Source organism: Symphalangus syndactylus, chromosome 6 (assembly GCF_028878055.3).
Source record: "Symphalangus syndactylus isolate Jambi chromosome 6, NHGRI_mSymSyn1-v2.1_pri, whole genome shotgun sequence".
Taxonomy (NCBI): Eukaryota; Metazoa; Chordata; class Mammalia; order Primates; family Hylobatidae; genus Symphalangus; species Symphalangus syndactylus.
The window spans coordinates 122,739,201-122,759,121 of record NC_072428.2 but is presented as its reverse complement, the minus strand read 5'-3'; the positions used below and the strand labels follow the sequence as shown (position 1 = coordinate 122,759,121).

The following is a 19,921-nucleotide window of genomic DNA, read 5'->3' as shown; positions in this document are numbered from 1 at the left end:
CTCAGTTAGTATCAATATTTCCATCTACTAAATTGAACTCTTATAAAATGTCCATGCTTCTTAACTTAGACTACTGCAGTTCAGAATGGAAGACTAGAGGTTGGAGCAACAAAAAAAGCAAAAAGAAAAAAAAAAGTGCGTTTTCTCGTGTGTGTGCATTTAAACTACATTCTGGATTTAAAAGACTAGGCTAACTCACTCACAGGTGCAAATAAGAATGTTTTTACTCTGGAAGGGATCTAATATAGCTCTGAATTTACACTAGAGGAAACTGTTGTCTTAAAAACTAAGAATTATAGACTTGGGAGTTTGAAGGGCCCATTGCCAAGATCTAGTTAACAGCATGTGAATCTCATTCTTAGTTGAACTGAAACCTTCTTGAGGGCAGGAATTGTATTTTATCCTCTTTATCGATCTCCCCAAGCACCGGGCATATATACTGTGCTTGGGAAATACATATTTAAATAAATGCATTCAGCAAATTAGGTGCCTGTGGCTATGTTGACATCTCTGTGTCTGGCTTAATGGTTTGATTTATCTGGCTGTTAATGGTCTTCATTACAGGCTGTTAATACAGGGCTGATTTTTGTTGGACATTAGCTAATTGGTAGAGTTCATCTCTAGTACATGCCAGATAGAAGCTGGGCTTTTCTCTTGATGGTATCAATAGGGTAATTAGGACTATAGCAAAATTCAAAACATGATAGAGTATTTATTACATTAAGACTTGTCATTAATTGGGAATTCCTTCAGTTCAGATTTCTATATAGTGTGAATTTTTGTCAAGGGAAAGTTGTTGATATTAAAAATTTGTTGACTTTTGCTATTTTTAAGGACTTTTTTTTTGCTTCTGTTCATGTAGACAGATTTATGTCTTTTCTAGTTTGAAATTTCAACTTGAAAACAGCATCTTCAAGTCAGGTAACTGTCTATCAAGAATACCAATTAAATAGTTCATAACAAGTTTTCTTCTTATAAAAGCCTACCCACCCACTTTCCCCCATGAGGTTTCTATTGTCTGTTATACCAGTCTATATTAAACTTAATTATAGGCATTTTCTGAGCAAAGCACTGATGGAACTAAGGCATAGAGGAGAAAATTCCTGTGTACTTTAAGGATAAGAGAACCATTCCTTTTTCTGGCTCAATTAAAACTGGACCGATTGTCAAGTCCCATTAACCTAGTGGGTCACTACCTTGCATGCATTAGTCGCAGCCCCACTGTAATGTGGAGCAGTCTTGCCACGTCGTGGACACATTTATGAAGATTGATAACAGCTAAGGTTCAGTGTTAACTTTTATTGTCAGGCAGACTGTACAAGAAACTGTCTGGTATTGGCTTTTGCTTTGATTTATGAAAAGGTTGCCACATGAAGAAGATATCACATAAAACAGCACTGCTGGCAGCAGCATTATTCGATGCAATTGTAACCATAGCAAATAATAACTAATGCTAATTAGGTTCAGCATCATCTCTTGCTACTTTCCATAGTTTGGATGGGGTGGGCCCTCATAGCAATATAATACACTCCCAAAGGAACGGGTGACTCACTTGCTTTTGCCTGGGTTAGCACATATTTCTCCAAAGCTTTCCTTTTTTCTTTCTTTCTTTCTTTCTTTCTTTCTTTCTTTCTTTTTTTTTTTGAGACAGGGTCTCACTCTGTCACTCAGGCTTTAGTACAGTGGCATGATCATAGCTCACTGCAGCCTTGACCTCCTGGGTCAAGTGATCCTCCTGTCTCAGCCTCCTGAGTAGCTGGGACTACAGGTGCAGTACCTAGCAGTGTGATGCTGGTTCTTTAAGAGAGAACCATTAAGAAATTGACTTCATGTTCAGTTATCCCAAGGTGTCAGTGATCGAGTAATTACCTATTGGCTTTGCCTCAGGGGAGACATGTGTGCACAGTCTCCCCCATGAACCCCAGAGGTGGCAGGAGTCTGAAATTCTGACTCCTGAATATCTGCAATAGCTCCAAGTAGTGGCAGGTGGCTCTTCTGGAAAGTGGCAGCTAGAGCTTCTTTCTCAATTGGACCTTTTGTCCCTAAGGAGAATAGTCATCACTTTGCCTCATTTTTTTTTTAATCTCAATGCACTTTGATATAATGGAGTATCTTTTATGCTATAAAAACTTTCCTTCCCTTTGAAATCTTTGGTCTCACTAGTCCCAGTTGCATCTTAATATTCAAGGAAGGCAGCTGTGTTTTCCTTTAAGCAAATGTAATTGTTGGAGGAAGGCATCTCTGTTTATCCCATGGACAAATACGTTATGGATAATGCCAAAAAAAAAAAAAAAGAAAGAAGGAAAGAAAGCTTGGGACCCCAGGAAAATTACATGAATCTTTTCAACTCTTCATAAAGTGGATGAGTGCTGCCCTTTTCTTTAGAGCTGGCAGCTGTGGAGGCTACGGACCAGCACATGTACAGAGAAATCGCCATTTTCTTTTAGTTCCCAGGTAAAGACAGAGAAGACAGAGATGCCCTTTGTGTCTCTTGTCTGTTTTTCAGGCAGCCATATTTGTCATAGTTGAGCCTACTTCCATTTTGATATTCCAGGGTTTTTTTTTCAGGCTTTTGTATGCCATTTATTGAATTCTGGCAAGATTTGGCCATTCTTGGATCTTCTTTATCTAGGGAAATCCTTTGTGCAAATGTGGGAGGCAATCCTCTCAAGCAATAGAATGAAAAAATACCGGTAGAAGCGTGCATTAGTTATCACTGAGAGCAGAATATGGCCCTGGCCCAAGCAGGTTGCATCTAATAGCCTCTTGTTGCCTGGAAGGCTTCTGGTTCCTGGAATGGCTTGGAGTGATCAGGCAAGCCCCTGCCATAAAGGAGGAGGCACAGCAGCAGCTGGGGAGAATCACATTTGGCCCACAATGGCAGTAAGATGGTGCCTGGGAAGCCCTGCTCTCGGATTTGGGGGGAGCCAAATTATGAAGGTTGGATGTGAGATGGTGTCATTAAGGGCTTTCTGGAGAGATCGTGCAATTAACTATGAAGCCAAATGAGCCAGTGTGTTAATATATGGGGAAGGTACTCCTAAAATGCCCATGAAGGCAATCTAGTGACTGTCATAAAACTTTCTTTTAAACAGATACTTTTTGAAAGGGTAAATGCTAAATCTGAACCTCAAATCAGCTTTAAAAACAGACATAGCTAAGATCAAGGCTCAAACATTAATAGAGGCCAACTCTTTTACTCCAGAAAGTGAAGAAAGAGACTGCTAAGCCCAGATGATTTTTTTTCCTGGCTTTGCTTCCCTTTTAGAGGGTGTGGATTGAGCCAGAAAGGGGCATTATCTGATCTCTATTATTTTCAGAAACTGTGGATTTTGTATGGCAAGGTGCTTATTGGAAGAGAGCCAGGCTTCTCGTGAATTTCAACCTGACAAAATGCCCAGCCTGAACTACATGACCATAAGAAAGTGCCGAACCAAGAAAGTCCAACCCAATGCTAAAGATAGAACACTAGGGAAAAGTTTAGTGCAAGGAAACGCAAATAAATTTTGTTTCAGGCACCAACTCCAATTGATCGTGGTGGCTCCCTGCAGTATTTCGTTGAAAAGGATTCGGAGGCTATGACAGACTCAGCCTGAAAGAATGTCAAGATTGATTAGTGATGTCTGTCACTGGCTTAAGCATTGAACGAGTTGGCATTTTTCCTTTGTATTTGCTACTCCTGCTTTAGAAGCATATATAAAAATTTGTTCACCCCTTGATTGACAGTGCCTAAACCAGAAATAGGAAGGATCTGGCTGGGGAAGGGGAGAGAGAGGAGGAAGAGAGAGAAGGAAAAAAGAAGGACAAAAGCCTAAAGGACTGTATAATGCAATTTTCATATCTTTTCTCTGTTCTCTTTTCACCTTTTTTCCTACCAGCAGGTTTGGTGAAATGAAGTATCACAAAACAGGACTCTTTATTTTGTTACCTCTTGTCCCAATATGGCTTCTAGTAGGAGAACTCGTTACTTCTCCCTCATTTCAGGCAACCTGAGCACCAGTGAAACTGTGACTGGCATTTGCAGGGACCTAAAAGGTAATCAGAGTAAGAACAACTGGTAAAATGTCCTTTATGTGCAGTCATTCCTGCCATTTCCTTTGTAATGAATAAGAGAATATATTAACATTCGATTTTGCTTAGCATTTGTAATATATGCAAACATATTAACCTTTGGTACATTTTTGAAATAGTCTCCTGGGCAAAGGGCTTAGTTTATAAGCAGGGAAATAAGACTTCAGTCAGATGGCCTCACTCCTAAATACTGGAAGAAGGAAATGCTCCATCTGTTAAACGGTTCTTTCAGTCTAAATGTTGGCACTTATAACCAATATTGGAGATCTAAAAGTGGCTGGATTTGATGGTGTCTGATAAAAATTAATATTATTGCCATCACATTGAAATGCCTTGATAAAAAGCTCTCATTGCTTTATTTCATTATACAGTATATGGTTGTGATAAAAATTATCTCATTACGCTATTCAATTTAGATAACAAAACCAGTTATTCAGACCTTAAACTAAAGTTATCATCCTGAGCAGTACTTAAGTCTTTCTCTGTCAGGGTCTTCGGTCCTAGCTCAAACTGGAGTTGCTGGCCATAATCCTCCTATTTGACAATTGACATTGATTAAATTAGGCCAACAAGTCTAAAATTTCGGTTTCATGGTCTGCTGTATAGCCACAGCCATTACATACCTCTAGTACCATGATATGATATATAATATGATATATGATCTGATTTGACAAAACTCCAGATTTTACAGGCTTTTCACGTAATCATTTAGTAATGTGTAATTAACTTCTGAATGGTAATCAATCAACACATACTGTGATTTTATGATGTGTAAGGCTTCGGGTTCTCACTCATCCTTCACAAAGGCCAGTCACTCAGGCACAGGGAAGACCTTTAATTTCATCTGGGTTTTCTTTGCATTCAGCCATGGTGCATTTGTAGAAAGGAGAATCCTCCTAGTCCATCTTCTTCCCCATTCCTGCTTATGAGTTGGCTACAAGGCCATTACAGGCAGTGCTGTCATTACCTGTCCATTTAAGACCATTTGAAAATGAAATCATCATTAGCACTTTCACATTTCTCCCTATTATTTCTAAATGTCCTTTGGTGGTTAAAGCTTTTGGGAGTATGGAGTAGGGGAAGGGACAGACCTCACAGCATAAATAAACTGAAATGTTACCCAACATTTTAATAACACCAGCATGTCTAGGCCTCCTCCAGAAGACCACCAGCATGGCATCACAAAATAACATTTATGACCTTAAAGATACAGAAAACTCATGAAAAGAGGCTGAAAACCAGTTTCTGGCCTGTTTGAATACTGGTTTAATAGTAATAGAACTTTAACTGTGTGGGTTTATTATTCTTGAAACGTCCAACTTGTTTTAGGCAAGATTTTGCTACTATTAAGGCAAATTAAAGCAGTTTGCCATCAATTCTGTTGAGTTCCCCTCACTGCTTAGTCACAAGTAGCAGCCCTGCCACCAGCAGTGGGCAAATCTATGCCAAGTGTAATTACTTCAAATACAATTCCATTTATTCATAGGGTGGACTGTTGCTCCCCGTGAGCACGTACTTGGGGAAAGAAAAGATATGTAGGTTTATGTTCATTATGTACCCCATGCTGGAGGTGTGATTTTTAACATGAGTACAGCTTTTTAATCCCGTCATCAAAAACACATGCAGCAGCCCTCCTCTTTTTCCACCACCTGAACACCTTGTGGGCACCTTCAAGCTTCATGAGCAGTTACCAACTCTCAGATGTATCATATTCTAAAACTTGGTTTTTAAGTTGGCTGTTTGAAAATAGCAGCTCATTTTTCTTTGGAAAGAAGATGATAACTAATGGTTAGGTTCCCAGAATAACCTGCAGAAATATATTAACAATAAATGTGTATTAATAATAACAGCTACCATTTATTACAGGCCTACTCAGTGCCAGACATTGTGTGCAGAGCTTAAACGTTACCTTACTAATCTTCACAACAATGTTAAACAGTAGGAACTGAGGAAAAAGTTGCATCTTAGAGAGATCAAGAAACTTGCCCACGCTTTCATTGCAAGTAAGAAGTAGACCCCAGTTTTGGATATGCATATTTTAGATGCTAGATCCTGTGTTTTTAACCATCACAGTAAATGGCTAAAACATAAGTATTGACTGTATTCTAGAACTTAAGTATTTATTGGGAAATTGGTTCTTGATTCCAGTTGGGATGTTAAGAACATGTGTAGTTTGGCCACTCTTCCTCACAGGTCTGCCTTGTTCCCCCACATATATACTGGCTAATACAGTGCTGATGAGAAGTGGAGAAGGTACCCCAGTGGCTTCTCAGGGGGAAAGGTTTGAGCAGCTGATGGTGTTTGGCAGATGTGACAAGCACTGGGAATACTGCTCTGTTGGAGCTTCTGGTCTAATGGGAGAAATAACTGATCATCCAAATAACTTGACAATGGCAATTGTGAAAAGTGCTGTCAAATGCTATGAGAGCATGTCCCATGAGAACTGACTGTGAGGCATTGGAGACAACCTCTTAAAGCTGATATAAAGGCTAAAATAGTAGGCATTAGGGGAAGGGCAGCAGGGCCAATGCATGGTAAGACCCTGAGGAAGGAGCTGAACTCCTTTGGGGTTCTGAAGGGAAACCTATTGTGGGAAAGTGTCGTCAAGAGAGGTGGAGGCAGGGGTTACATCTTGTAGGACCTAGTAGGTCATAATCAATATTTTGGATGTATCCCAAGAGAGGTAGGAAATCTTAAAGAGTTAGGGTTGTAACCTAGAAGTTGTGAGACCAGATTTGTGGTTTAAAAGGGGCACTCTGGTTGTTGTTGTTTTGATAATGAATTGTGGTAGAGATGAGGGTAAGAGACCAAAAATAGAAACAGAGGGACTACATGGGAGGCTGTTGAAATAGTCCAGGCAAGTGGTTATGGTGGCTCGGACTAGGATAATGGCAATGGAAATACAAAGTGGTCCATTCCAGGCCAGGTGCGGTGGCTCATACCTGTAATCCCAGCACTTTGGGAGGCTGAGGTGGGTAGATCACTTGAGGTCAAGAGTTTGAGACCAGCATGGCCAACATGGTGAAACCCCATCTCTACTGAAAATACAAAAATTAGCTGGGCTTGGTGGCGGATACCTGTAATCCCAGCTACTGGAGCGGGTGAGGCAGGAGAATCAGCTTGAACTCAGGAGGCAGAGGTTGCAGTGAGCTGAGATTGCACCACTGCATTCCAGCCTGGGCTACAGCAAGACTCCATCTCAAAAAAAAAAAAAAAAAGAAAAAAGAAGAAAAGGAAGTGGTCAATTCTAGATCTATTAGAATTTAGACAAGACTACGTGACAGAATGGATATTGAGAATGAAAGGGGGAAAGGGGGAGGTATCAAGTACAACTCCCTGATCTTGGAGGGTCTGTTTACTGAGATGGGGAAGAAAAAAAATAAATTGGAGGTAGAGGAGGGAATGAGTTCAGTTTTAAACATGTGGTACCTGTAATGCCTTCCATGTAAATAGCAGTAGTCAAGTCACCTATAAGAGGGCTGGGCTAGAGATACAAATTAGATAGCGACCAGCACACAGATGGTATTTAAAGCTATGAGAATGGTTGAGGTATCTGTGGAGAGAGGGGAGAGAGAAGAGCAAAGAGACCTCCAGGACCATCACTCCAAGGAACTCCAACATTGAGGGATCAGTTAGAAGACAATGAGCCAGAGAGCCAGGAGGAAAAACAGGAGAGTGTAGTATTATGGAAGCCAAGAAACTCTTTTCAAGAAAGGGGCAATTTACTGGAACAAGTCTGTGCTGATCGGGTCCTATAAGATGTCTACTAAAAATCACTGGATTTGACCACTTAGAGGCCTCTGATTTTAGCAGGAGCAGTTCTATCCAACAGTTGAATGAAAGCCACTTTGGCATGGATAGAAAAGAATGGATGGAAGGTAAGGAAGTGGAGGCAGAAATTGAAAGGGTATTTGCTAGAACTGTGCTTCCAACAGCATGGTAGCCACTAGCCACTTATGACTGTTTAAATGTATTAAAATTTAGTAAAATTTAACATGCATTTCCTTTGTTGCACTAGTCATATTTCAGGTGCTCACTTGCCACTGGTGGTGTGACCACCATGTTGGGACAGCGAGGATTTAGTACATTTCCATCACTGCAGAAAGCTCTGTTGGATAGCACTGTTCTAGAGAATGACAGAATGCGGTGGGAACCATCTCAGGAGAGAAAATCCCACTAGAAGGCAAGGGTGGGGGAAGGTAAGAATTGGATCCATGCATAGGGATTGCCTTTCTTTTGATGAGAGAGACATTCTTCCTCCAAAGTAACAATAGAAAAGGAGAAGATGGGTGCAGATCCAGATCTTATGTTGGGAAGATGAGCGAGTTATCTTTTGGTTTATTTTTTTTCTCAATGAAACAACAGGCCAGCACATTAGCCAAGGGTGGAAAGGGAAAAGAACCAGGCAAGATGTTTGAGGAGGCTGGAGATGGCATGAATAATCCTAGTAATAGGGGGAGAGTGAGTTTACCAAAGAAGTGCCATAACATTGTGGCAGGATTTAGTGCCTGTGAATTTATAGTGATTCTAGTTTCCCTAGTTTTGTGATTTTTCTCCAGAAACACTCAACTGGAGAGTAGTATTAAGGGGTTTGGGCTGTGTGTAATGGCATATATTAATACTGCTGAATTGGAACCCTTAGGGAGATGTAAAACTAATGGAGCTCAGCATGGTGAATCCAATCCAGACATGAATTGAGAAATGCGTTATTTGGTCCTACAGTAATATATCATTATCCCTTTACATAGAAATCATTGAGATTCTACCTCTGAAATACTCATGTATGAGACTCATCATAATCATTTGGAGAATCTGTGTGGTAGATTGTTGTTTTCTATACTTCATAGTTGGTCTTGTTCGTTTTAGTCTCAGCAGCGGACTAGAATGTTAAGCCAATTTGCTAAATCTTGCCTGTCTCTGTAAAATGCTTAAATCCATTTATGCAATACAAAGGGATATGTTGGAATTTAATGCCTTCTTATGGCATCAGTACTGAATACTTTTATTTAATCAGAACAAAAAGAGAAACATGTTAGAATTTTCAAATTACAGAGTTACCGTGTGGATGTTTCACAGAGGCACGTGCAGTTCAGTGCTTATACAGCCGTATAAACTTCTCACATTTATTTGCTATAAAATACTTTGAAGGTGTATTTTCTTCTAGTTTTTATATTTAATTTATGGAGTATTAAGTAGGAAAATACTAGCAACTACTTGAATGCATGCTGCACTTATTTTCTAAGAATTAGTAAATAGTGTTATCATGTGTGATTAGTTGTGTTTAATGCTAGAGATGAGATATTATGAATTAGCAACTCACCTCCTAAGTTCTTTTCCTTACCAGTTACCTTAAACATATCCATTTCCCAAATAGAGACGATTTTCTCATTTCCAGGGACTTTCAGGAGATTAAAAGGTCAACATTTACGATGCTCTGATTTCAAGACTGCAAGGCACGATGTACAAAATTCGTATGTTGTTTGAACACTTTTTTTAAAGCCTCTATGTTCAAACCTTTTGAAATGAATTTAGTTCCTATGGAAACTTATCGCTGCTGTAGATAGTGCCCTTATCCAAGAGAAGAAAATAAAATCAATTCAGAGAATGATTTTATAATTGTATAACATAGCTTGGGAATGGACATTAGGAATATGTGCAGTTGTGCTCTTCGGCTGTTATACTACTGGTTCATATTAGATTGTGTTTGAAAACAACCTTGCAAATGTCACCATCTGTCCTTCACTTTGAGGCCAGAATAGGTAATAGTGGTTTAACAAAAGTTTCAGTGAGTACTCTTTCTTGCAACACCACAAGTAATACCTTGTGAGGAGGCAGGGGGTATGACAAATATTTTGGAATTAAAATTAGCTTTGGTAGGTGGAGGAGAGGGAGAAGGAAGAATGCTGGTTGACTTCTAGGAAAGATTGGCATTTTGCAGGCTATTCATTCACTAGAATTCGTGTTGATGAACACAAAAAGGAGGCAGCTGAGGCAGATAGACTATTTGAAAGTTAAGTAATAGTAGTGTATGCTTGAAGTGATAACTTAGCCTATGGTAAGGATATGGGAAACTGAGGAAGGGTTAAAAGTGAAAGGCATTTTAAAACAGGAACTAACAATCTCAGTGACTTCTTGAAAATCAAGAATTAGCCGGGTGCTGTGGCTTATGCCACATCCTAGTACTTTGGGAGACCAAGAAGCATGGATCACTTGAGCCCAGAAGTTTGAGAACAGCCTGGACAACATGGCGAAACCCCATCTCAGCAAAAAAAAAACATCACAAAAATTAGCCGAGTGTGGTGGTACGCGCCTGTAGTCCCAGCTACTCAGGAGGCTGAGGTGGGAGGATCACCTGAGCCTAGGAGGTCGAAGCTACAGTGAACCGTGATCACAGCACTGCACTCCAGCCTGGGTGATAGAGCGAGATCCTGTCTCAAGAAAAAAAGTAATTTGAAAAAAGGAAAATAAATAACAACAAAAGAACCAAAAATTGATGTATGATGATGAGCTAACAATATTGCTGTTGATGAAAAGTAGGAAGAAAATCTTGTTTGGATAAGAAAACAAATAATAAATTGACCATAACCAGTTGATACTTAGAGTCTTAGAAGGAATCTAAGAGGATCATCAGATGTAGTCCCTGGCTTCAGATGGCTAAGATTACTGATTGTATATTTTATAGAAGAACTGAAGACTAAAGAAACCTAAGATCACACAGCTACTGACTGGTGAAGAGACTCAAAATCCATTTCAGTCACAAACAGAGTTGTAGGAGTACCCCTAAAGAAAGGAAAATACTTTCACAAGGAACTTAGAAGAGGAGTAGGGACATAGATCTGAGCTTTGGGAATTACTTATAAATAAAAGTGGAAAGCAGGTGGGGAGAGAGCAATTAAAAAGACAGAGAAGGGGCCAACTTACGATTTCATGAATAGAGAAAGCTTCCAGGCCTTCCAAATGCTCGTGTTAAACCTCACACCCAATGGCTTGCCCCATGACTTCAATAATGTGTTGGTTTCTCTGTCTCTTTTCTCACAAGGTTACTGAGATACTAAATCAGAAGGGTTTGTGCCAAACTTGTGCTGAAGGCTGATAATGTAGGGGGCATTATGAATTGTTTCCCAGCTTACATTTTGGTCTTTGTGTAGAGTTTGCATGTGGGATTTCATATCTGCCGTCTTTAAGTTTTCAATCAGTTTTCTATTTAGTGCCACAAAACATGTGGAAATGGCATCACCATTAGGAATTGTGGTGCCCAGGCATCTAGGGGGAAAAGCAAACTTTATTACAGCAGTTTCTCAGAGGATACAATATATATAAATAAAATGCTGTTGTATTTTTTTTAATGTTATTTCTTGATAAGCAATATATGCACATGATAGAAAATGTAAATATTATATGCAAAAGTCAATCTCCTTCATAACTCTTTGGCCACCTATCCAACTCCCCTCCTTGGAAGCAACTGCTATTTGCAATTGTGTATTTTTTCAGATATATTTTATAATCATTTCTCAGCCTTTTGGCTAAGATCAAGTGTAGATATTTATGTCAAGTATATATATATATTTATGTGTGTGTTAGCATATACATGGTATATGATTTTAAATTAAACTTGTGAAATCATGAGCTCATGCAGAATAAGTAATCACTGCTGCCCAGCATCCATAAACTCTTATTCCATTTTCCATTACCCATTAACCATTCACTTTACTGCACATCTGTTTTGGAGGGCAAGAAAGGACTTGGGCTGGAAGTACTGGACACTCAGTATAAGTGTGAGGTGAAGCTCATCAGTAAATGTGTAAATATATTCCTGCCTTAGATATGTTTACCTTATATATAAAATTAAATGCTATAGTGGAAAGTACAGCCTGGGGGGCAGAGAGGAGCCTGGAGTATCCCTTGCCAGTGTTGAGCATCTCCCATCATGGGGTCCCCTACACCTGCTCAGGTACCAAGGCAGGGCCAGGCAGCGGGGCCTCCCCCAAGTTCATACTCCATCTCTGCTGTTCTGTGTCCAGCTCCTTTAGGATAACCTTCTTCTCATGTACTGCTTTTTTCTCATGCGTGGGCTTACTCACCAGAATCCCACATCTTATAGGACTCGATCAGCACAGAATCCCTCTTGCTATCAGAGCACTGACCCAGCTGATGAGGTTTCCCACCCAGCAAACCATTTCCTTCCACTCCTCCCCATCTCACCAGCTTCATTTTGTAATATACTTCACTGTGGACATCCTTCTTAGGAAATTGAAGTGTTATTCCTTAACCACACCAGGTCTGCAAGGACCATGCCCTCCTTTCTGCCTGCCCTTCTTTGTCTTTCTTTCAAAGAATTGAAAACTCACCCTTTTCACACTACCTTCCCTAACTTTTAAGCACATTTTTACTGGTTCCTCTACTTGATGGGAATGTCATGGTCTGCTTGCAGAATGTATCCTTGATGAAAGCGTTTTGGCTCTTTAATCTGTATGTAAATTTCCATGTGAATCTTTAAAAAAAAAAAAAAAAAGTCTGTTAGAGATGTCACTGCCTCCAGCTCTAGCCTTTTCTTCTCTCTTCTTTTGCTGCCTTTCCTTCATTTACTTGTCTGTCTAGAATGCCTTTCTATCCCATCTCTAACTGCCTAAGCCTTTTCCATTCTTGAAGACCCTAGTTAAATTCCATTATCTCATCTAAAACTTTTCCTAGTCATCTCCAGCCAGAGGTAATCCTTTCCTTTTGTATTTTACTATTGCCAGATGTGTACTTTTAAAGCAGTTCTTATGGGCTAGATAGGTCTGCCTGACTCAGTCTCTTTATCTTGTCCCACAGTGCCTGGTATCTCACAGGCACTCTAAAGGATATGGAGTTCTCATCCTGCCGCTTCCATTTCTTCTTCACTGCCCACTTTCTTCTTTACCAATTTCTACCTGGCTTCTGCCTCACGCACTCTGCTCAGATTCTTTCTCCAGCCTGCTATGGAGCACATTCCTTGGCCGTTTATCAGTCTTCCTCCTTTTTGACTGTCTGTCATGAAACTGGTCTCCCCAGCCTTGTGATGCTGTGTTACACCAGTTCTCTCCACGGTCAGTTCCCCTACTGCTCCATCTTCTCTCCCTGTCACCCCCAGGTCTGGACTGTTCCCCAAGCTTCTGCTGTCCTTCCTGCCCTTTGCCTCTATGCTCCCCACCACATCTTGCAGGGGATTTTGACACTGCAACTGTAGCCCTGCCATCATGCTGAGCTCCAACTCCACGCTTTAGATCATGGTGAGGAGGTGTCATTTCCACTTGAGCTTCCTGTCATTACTTGAGCATGTTTCTTTTTTAAATCCCCAAGGCCTAAGCCATCCTGTGATTCTCTCAGTCCTTCATCTTCTTCACTTCCATGTCCTCTCAGTTACCACATCATTCCATCCTTGCTTTCCAGTGCCTCCATTCTTGCTGGATCATTCTCTTCATCAGCTTGTTTCATCTTTATAGCTGGGTGCTGCTCCACTGACCTCTCTGCCATGGAGTTCCACTTCCATCCATCTGATTTATTTTTACATTGGAACTGCCTTCCCAAGATGGTACCTTTATAACTTCACCCTCTCATTTAGAAAGGCCAGTGGCTTGTCATCACCTGCAGGATAGACTCTAGGTGTGCTGTCTCTTCTTGGCAGACTGTCCATATCCCAGCCCCTCCCTTCTTAGCACTACCCAACTCTTCCAACCCTCTACTACAACCTGAGTCCCCTGAATATGCGAGACTCGACTGAGCCTGGACCTCAGCTCACCTAGATCCTCTCAAATGCCCTCTGACTCTTACAGTCCTGCCCTTCACTCTGTGGGCTTTTTAAAGTCCCATCTCCTCTCTTCCTTGGAACCCCCCCAGACTACCCCTTCCCCCACACCGTCCACCCACAATAGAATGGTTATGCTCTCAGAACAGCTGTAGCGTATACTGCCTGTACTGTTTCCTTGACACTTCGGTTGCCTTGTGTTACTTGTGACCTTTATGAGTGTGTGTGTTTCTCTCCCAGTAAATAAGTTTCCTGGGGGAGTATTTAGTATTCTCTCCCCTCCCCTTTGTTCCTGCACATCCTTTACTCCCCCTTCCTAGTCTGTACACAGTGGCACAGCTCTGATGTCCACATGACATTCTTTCTGCCTCGTAGCACGGCATCCAAGGAAGTTTGGCAGCATGGCCTATTGGCCCCATTTTGGGATTTCCCTCTTCCAGTGGCAGTGCCTAAGCATTCCCCTCTTCAAGTAACCCATAGGGATGGAAAACAGACAAAAGCCTTGACTCTACCCCTCCTCCCACTGCTGCTCCCGCCGCTCTTCATTTTTAGCACTCTGACACTTAAAGGGCAAATCAGTATGGATAATTTTTTTTCTTCACTTGTCCCTAAAATAAATATATTTGCAATTCTTTCAGTTAAGGGAGACAGACACAGTCCTTCCAGTGTGTATCTGGTATTTGGATCTTGCTTTTAAAATGTAGTGGAAAAAAGTATATCACGTAAAGTAACGTAACACGCTCTCTCACCACAGACTTAAATTTTGGTCTTAACCTAGTTTTTTAGAATGTGTCACAGTCCTCATTGAGATATGTGACAGTTTTGAAATTTTTAAAATTAAACTGTTCTTGACTTCTCTTGGTATTAAAAGCACTCTCTTAAATTTGATCACAGCAGGGAAGAGGTAGGGGTACTGGAATGTATTTTTATGCATGGACGACTCAAATGGAATTTCACCAAACTTCGCGCCACCCAAGTCACCCCTCAGCTGAGGAGCATATAAAATTCATCCCAAAGGGCAATTCTTTGTGAAAAATTATGATCACCTAAAAATAGAAGCTCCACATGAATGTGTGTCCACTTATATTTCTGCACAGAACGCTGCTTGCATACTACCCAACAGCAAGAGTCTGTGATTGTAAGCTATTATAATAGATTGAGGAAAGTGATATAAGACCGTCCATGAAGTATGTATTTCTCCAAATAGGGAAGGATTATTTCTGGGAGGGTATGTTTGATGTTCCCTTACAGTTTTCTCATTAAGTCTTAGGTTGATTGTTAGTATCCTTTGTCAGAAAAACCTTGTAGATTGCCAGGCCTGGTGCCCTGTCCCTTGGCTACATTGGGGACTCCCGTGTTGGCTATTTCCAGTTACCCATCTTCTAAACATGAGGTTTTTTGCAGGAAAAATGGGTGATAAAGGGAGTACCACCCCTTCAAGAACCTGAAATTAAAGTTATCTTCAAAGACAGATGTCATAGTTTGCTTTAGTTCCCAGCCTTGAACTCCCCATTTCTCTCCATCTTCCTTCCCAGTGGCTGGGCACAGCAACCCACCACCGGGTAGAGTGGATTCCTTCCCTTTCTCCTCTAGTTCCAATAGATTATTTTGCTTCCTAATATCTTTCTGCTTTCCTCAACTTATCCCAGTTCCTCCTGTCTTCCTTCTGTTGTGGGAGTGACTGAGTAGATAAAAGAATAAATGAACCAACCAACCCTCATGTTTTTAATCCTAAGACCAATTTTGATGAACATTCCAAAGTAGCATCATGAGGGATTGGAAATAACTCACAAAGCCTTGGGGGTATCAGCATAAGTAGAATACATTATATAGATATTTAAGAAAATAGTTATTTAAGGAAAAACCTATGATTGATGCATTGTGTATGGCTCATGATGAACATATTTCTGTTATGTAATTAAACAGTTGTTTTACAAAGTCAGGAGAGAGTAAATGCCATGCCTTTATTTAATAATAGTAATAATAACAATGCTTTTCTTGACCCTGAAACCTAATTGAGATATTCAAATAAAAAGTTTGATCTGTGTTAAGATTACTTGGTCTCATTCACACATTGATATATCCTTTGGAGATTCAGATTTAACATTTTCATTCCAAAACCTGTGGATCTTTTGAAAGGACAAAGAGAATAATCTTCAAATTTGCAATTCTTATAACCAAGGGCTACTTCTATGGACTGTGATTTTATTCTATTCCCACTATGTGCGTGCTAGGAGGTAGTTCTACCCAGAATACTTCATATAACTGCCGCTAAAAAACTGCATTGTTAACCCACTAGTGCTTGTTTTTATTACAGCATATATTATTTGACATTTATTAAGCAATGGCAATATTTCAAGCATTGTTAAGAAAGAAAGGGAGGGAGGGATGGCTTATAGCTCTCTAAATAAAGGCTCCCCACCCAGACGAAAGTGCAATTTGTTAGCTGTAGAATTTTCCCTGTTGAGAAGACTTTGTAGGCTTGAGAAAATAGCATCCCATGAGTACATGGTTGTTCTAAGTTATATGTGATCTGGAAGTTTATTTGGGGTCCTTCCAGATTGAGTTCATGTTGCCATCAGTTATGTTGAGTCACCAAACTCTATACAATTATTGCCTCTTAGTGCTGGTATCTTTTAAGTAAGAATTAAGTAAAAATTTTATCTCCCTTTTTAGAGATACGTAGTCCAAATATAAGTCAAGAACACCAAGATATGGTGGAAAGTAAAAATTAGCCAATGGCTTGTTTCTTCCACCTCATACCAAATGCCTGACTTCCCAAATCCTTCCACCTGTTAAACAACTAAACAAAACTGGGGACCCTCATTCTTTGGAGACCCAGTTTCCTAAGTTCAGACCCCTAATGAGGAATAGGAACCCTCCAGCTCTTCAGTTGTGCTGGGTGAGCCCATACAGTGGGATCCAGCTCAGGGTTTGGTGCAGTTGGCAAGATCCCAAGAGGGTTTTCTATGAAGAGTAGAATGAGAGCTGTGTCTTGAGAAGAAACCAGGCAGCAGGGGAGTCCCATCATGTCAGGGTGTGTTACTCTCCCCTGAGCACCACAGAGAAGCCACCAACCCCTACCAGCTGTCACGTGGCCACATGTTGTTAAAGTCCTGCTCTCCTAGGTTTTTCTACCCTGCCTCCCATCATTTCCAAGGACCCAATATTATTGAATAAGAAAAACATATTGCAAAATTGAAAAGTTGTTTGCTCACCTTACATTTTGTTGTGTTTGTACCCATCTGTTTAGGGTGTATGAGGCCTATTGGCCTAAGAACTGTGTATCTGTGTGTGTAGAGTACTGTGTTGCTCACTTTAGCAGGGATAGGTGGCCAGAGGTCCTCTCTTTTGGATTTTCCCGGGTTTAGGGCTTTTACTCAGGGTCCTAACACTGGAGTGGAAGGCTGGCAGTGCTTTCCCCTCCTGCCCTCCAGGTCGCGTTCCCCCTGTGGATCCGACTATGGAATTGTGAACCTGACATCTTTTTCCAAGGTCAACAGTGGATTAAAATTAAAATGTTAAGTCTTAAAGTATTTTCAGATAGATACTATTCTTTCAGTCCTTGGGTTTACAGGATAGAATTTTATATGCTCTGTTTTCTAGCTAGCCAAAGCTAACCTTTTCTTTTAAAGCCCAAGCTGTAGCTATTTGATTAAATAGTATGGCCCTCATTACAGGTCATAGTCTGCTCTCAGTGTGACTGGTTCGTTGAGCTAAGTGCTGAGCTAGGTGATGTCCAGGTCAGCATTCCTTTCTCTGGTAACAGTGGAGGCTGCTTGGCATTTTGTGTTGTGATGGTAGAAAACATAGTAGTTAACATTCATCATGTTAGTAATCAAAAGAAATTGCATCTCAAATTGTATACGAAAACAAATGGAAACAAAGCAGGCAGCTTTTGGAGCTGTTTGGACCACTTTAGAGAGGGACTTCTGAAGTGTAATTGTGGAAATTTGATTACAGCTCAAATGGAAATGTCATTAATAAAATGGTTAGCAGTTATTAAGAATGTCAGAAAAGCTTAAAATTGAATTTTTCAGATCTTGCATTGTTAGAGACTATTTACATTTTACTCTGAAAACAAATATTAGGATATTTAGATTTAAGGTAAAATTAAAAATAAAAAGTTAATGTAGTACATTTCAGATAAATATTTTCTTCCTTTGTATTGCATTTTACGATAGATTAATTGTAAGTGATAAGAGAAACAAAAGTGAATGATTACATATTTTTAAATATTGGCAATGTGCCTAGTAGCTTTAGTTTTGTGTTTTAAAAGAAAAGCAGAAATCCTGATCACTGGGTTTAACAGCTGATGAAAAGTTGGTAGAAAAAAAATTAGAGTTTTTGCATTGTGCTATAGGAATTAGACCTAAAGATTTGATTCCCTGGCTGTGTTGTGTGTCTGCTTTTAGTGTAAAATATGGTTTTATGAGACCACCTGATCCCATGAAGGATGCATTATCAGAACCTGTTAAAAAAAAATTAGAATTCTCCTTTTAACACCAGCCATTCTCATATTCATTTTCTCTCTCCCTCCTTCTTTCCTTCTTGTTCCCTCTCTTCTCCCTCTCTCTGGTATTTCATCGTAGTATCTGTAGAACTCTTTCAGCATACTTCTAGTTCAGGTACAGAGAAAGGATCCTTTCTTTGCATGCCTAGACTCGTAATGAGTGACTTCAGTGTCCTCTAGAGCCTTGGGAGTTGAGGCTGCTAACTGATTGTCATTACATGATTTTTTTAGCCTTCTGAGTGGAGAGTGGTGTGAGGAGTATTATCTCCACATTTTTTCCTTCTCTGAAGTTACTTTATTATCCTTACCATTAATATTAGCAGAACTAAAAAGATGGGTAAGTAGTTTTCTTGGAATGTAAAGCTCAGACCCACATCAAAGAAGGTTCTAAGACTTGAAAATAGAGGCAGCAGTGGAACCAACAGATAGTTTTAAAACAGATAACCAAGTGTAACTGTATTATAGAGTCCTAAGAGGGAACTTCTGAATACTCCCTCAGCTTTGTTTTTGCTAAAACTGTTTTCATTTCTCTTTGATCAGTTAATTTAACTTACAGGAAAGTCTCCTAAGGTAATAATCAGAAATGGTAGTAATAATTTATGTCCTTCACCATGTTTTTTAAGCAGTGAAAAATTAGAAACAGCCTAAATGTGTATCTTTATTCTTTTCTGTCTTTTTCCAAAGTTTCTACAGTAGACCCGTTAGTATCATGAGAAGAAATACTTGGATATATATATTTTTAGATGCCTTTTAAGTGAATATTAACATTAAACATTAGCCAAAAAGTGTTTTACTGGTGACAGGCTACAGAATATCTACCAGAAGTGCTTCTTTTGATTTTGTCCTGGGGGCATATCTTTGGGACTCCAGTTCTACCTTTGGTACTGTCAGCAACCCCTTGGGCCTTTGGTGCCACTGTGTGGGGTAGGGAGGGCCAAAGGGAGGGCGGGCTGCTAGTGCTTGTGGAGATGAGGGGAGAGAAAGGGAAGAGCAGAGTAAAAGAGTATAAGAAAGAAAAGAAAAGAGATGCGCATACATATGGTAGGATCCATGAAAGGTTCCCAGTAATTTCAAGTGACCACAAAACTGGATTTTTTTTCTTGTTTTTGTTAAATGTATATTTTCAAAGGTTGACTCTATTCCACTGATTTCTTCTTGCTAAACATGTTTTTGAGTAACTGTTAGATCTTCCCACTTCTTTATTAGTGTTTTAAGTTTTCCAAATCTGTATTTCATCCTTCTCTTACCATTGTCATTCACCATTTCTTTGCCTCTTCCTTACATACAAAGAAATTAACTTGTCTAATCGTCCTTTGCTGCTAAGATTTAATTTTCCTTCCTAGGTATCTTGAAAGTCTGCCTTTCATTATTTTTGCCTAATAGGGGCTTTTTCCATCAGCAGGAATGAAAGCAGTCAATAAAAGTCAATTGCTGACTCTATAATTATATGGAGGGTTTACCATAATGCATATTGGAAATGTTTTTGAAACCTTTATCCTGAATGGAAGGTGCCATGGCTTGTGTTTTATGGCCTTCTAATGTTAGACAGCAATCTCATTTAGCATTTTCCC

The 19,921-nt window shown here is 39.9% G+C and overlaps 1 protein-coding gene and 1 pseudogene across 2 annotated transcripts in view; both read left to right on the top strand.

Moving 5' to 3' along the window:
- Positions 1-19,921, top strand: part of CHCHD3 (coiled-coil-helix-coiled-coil-helix domain containing 3) — a 298,664-nt gene that overhangs the window by 264,390 nt on the left and 14,353 nt on the right. The gene's annotated exons all lie outside the window — the stretch shown is intronic.
- LOC129485626 (uncharacterized) lies at positions 11,575-11,703 on the top strand (annotated as a pseudogene).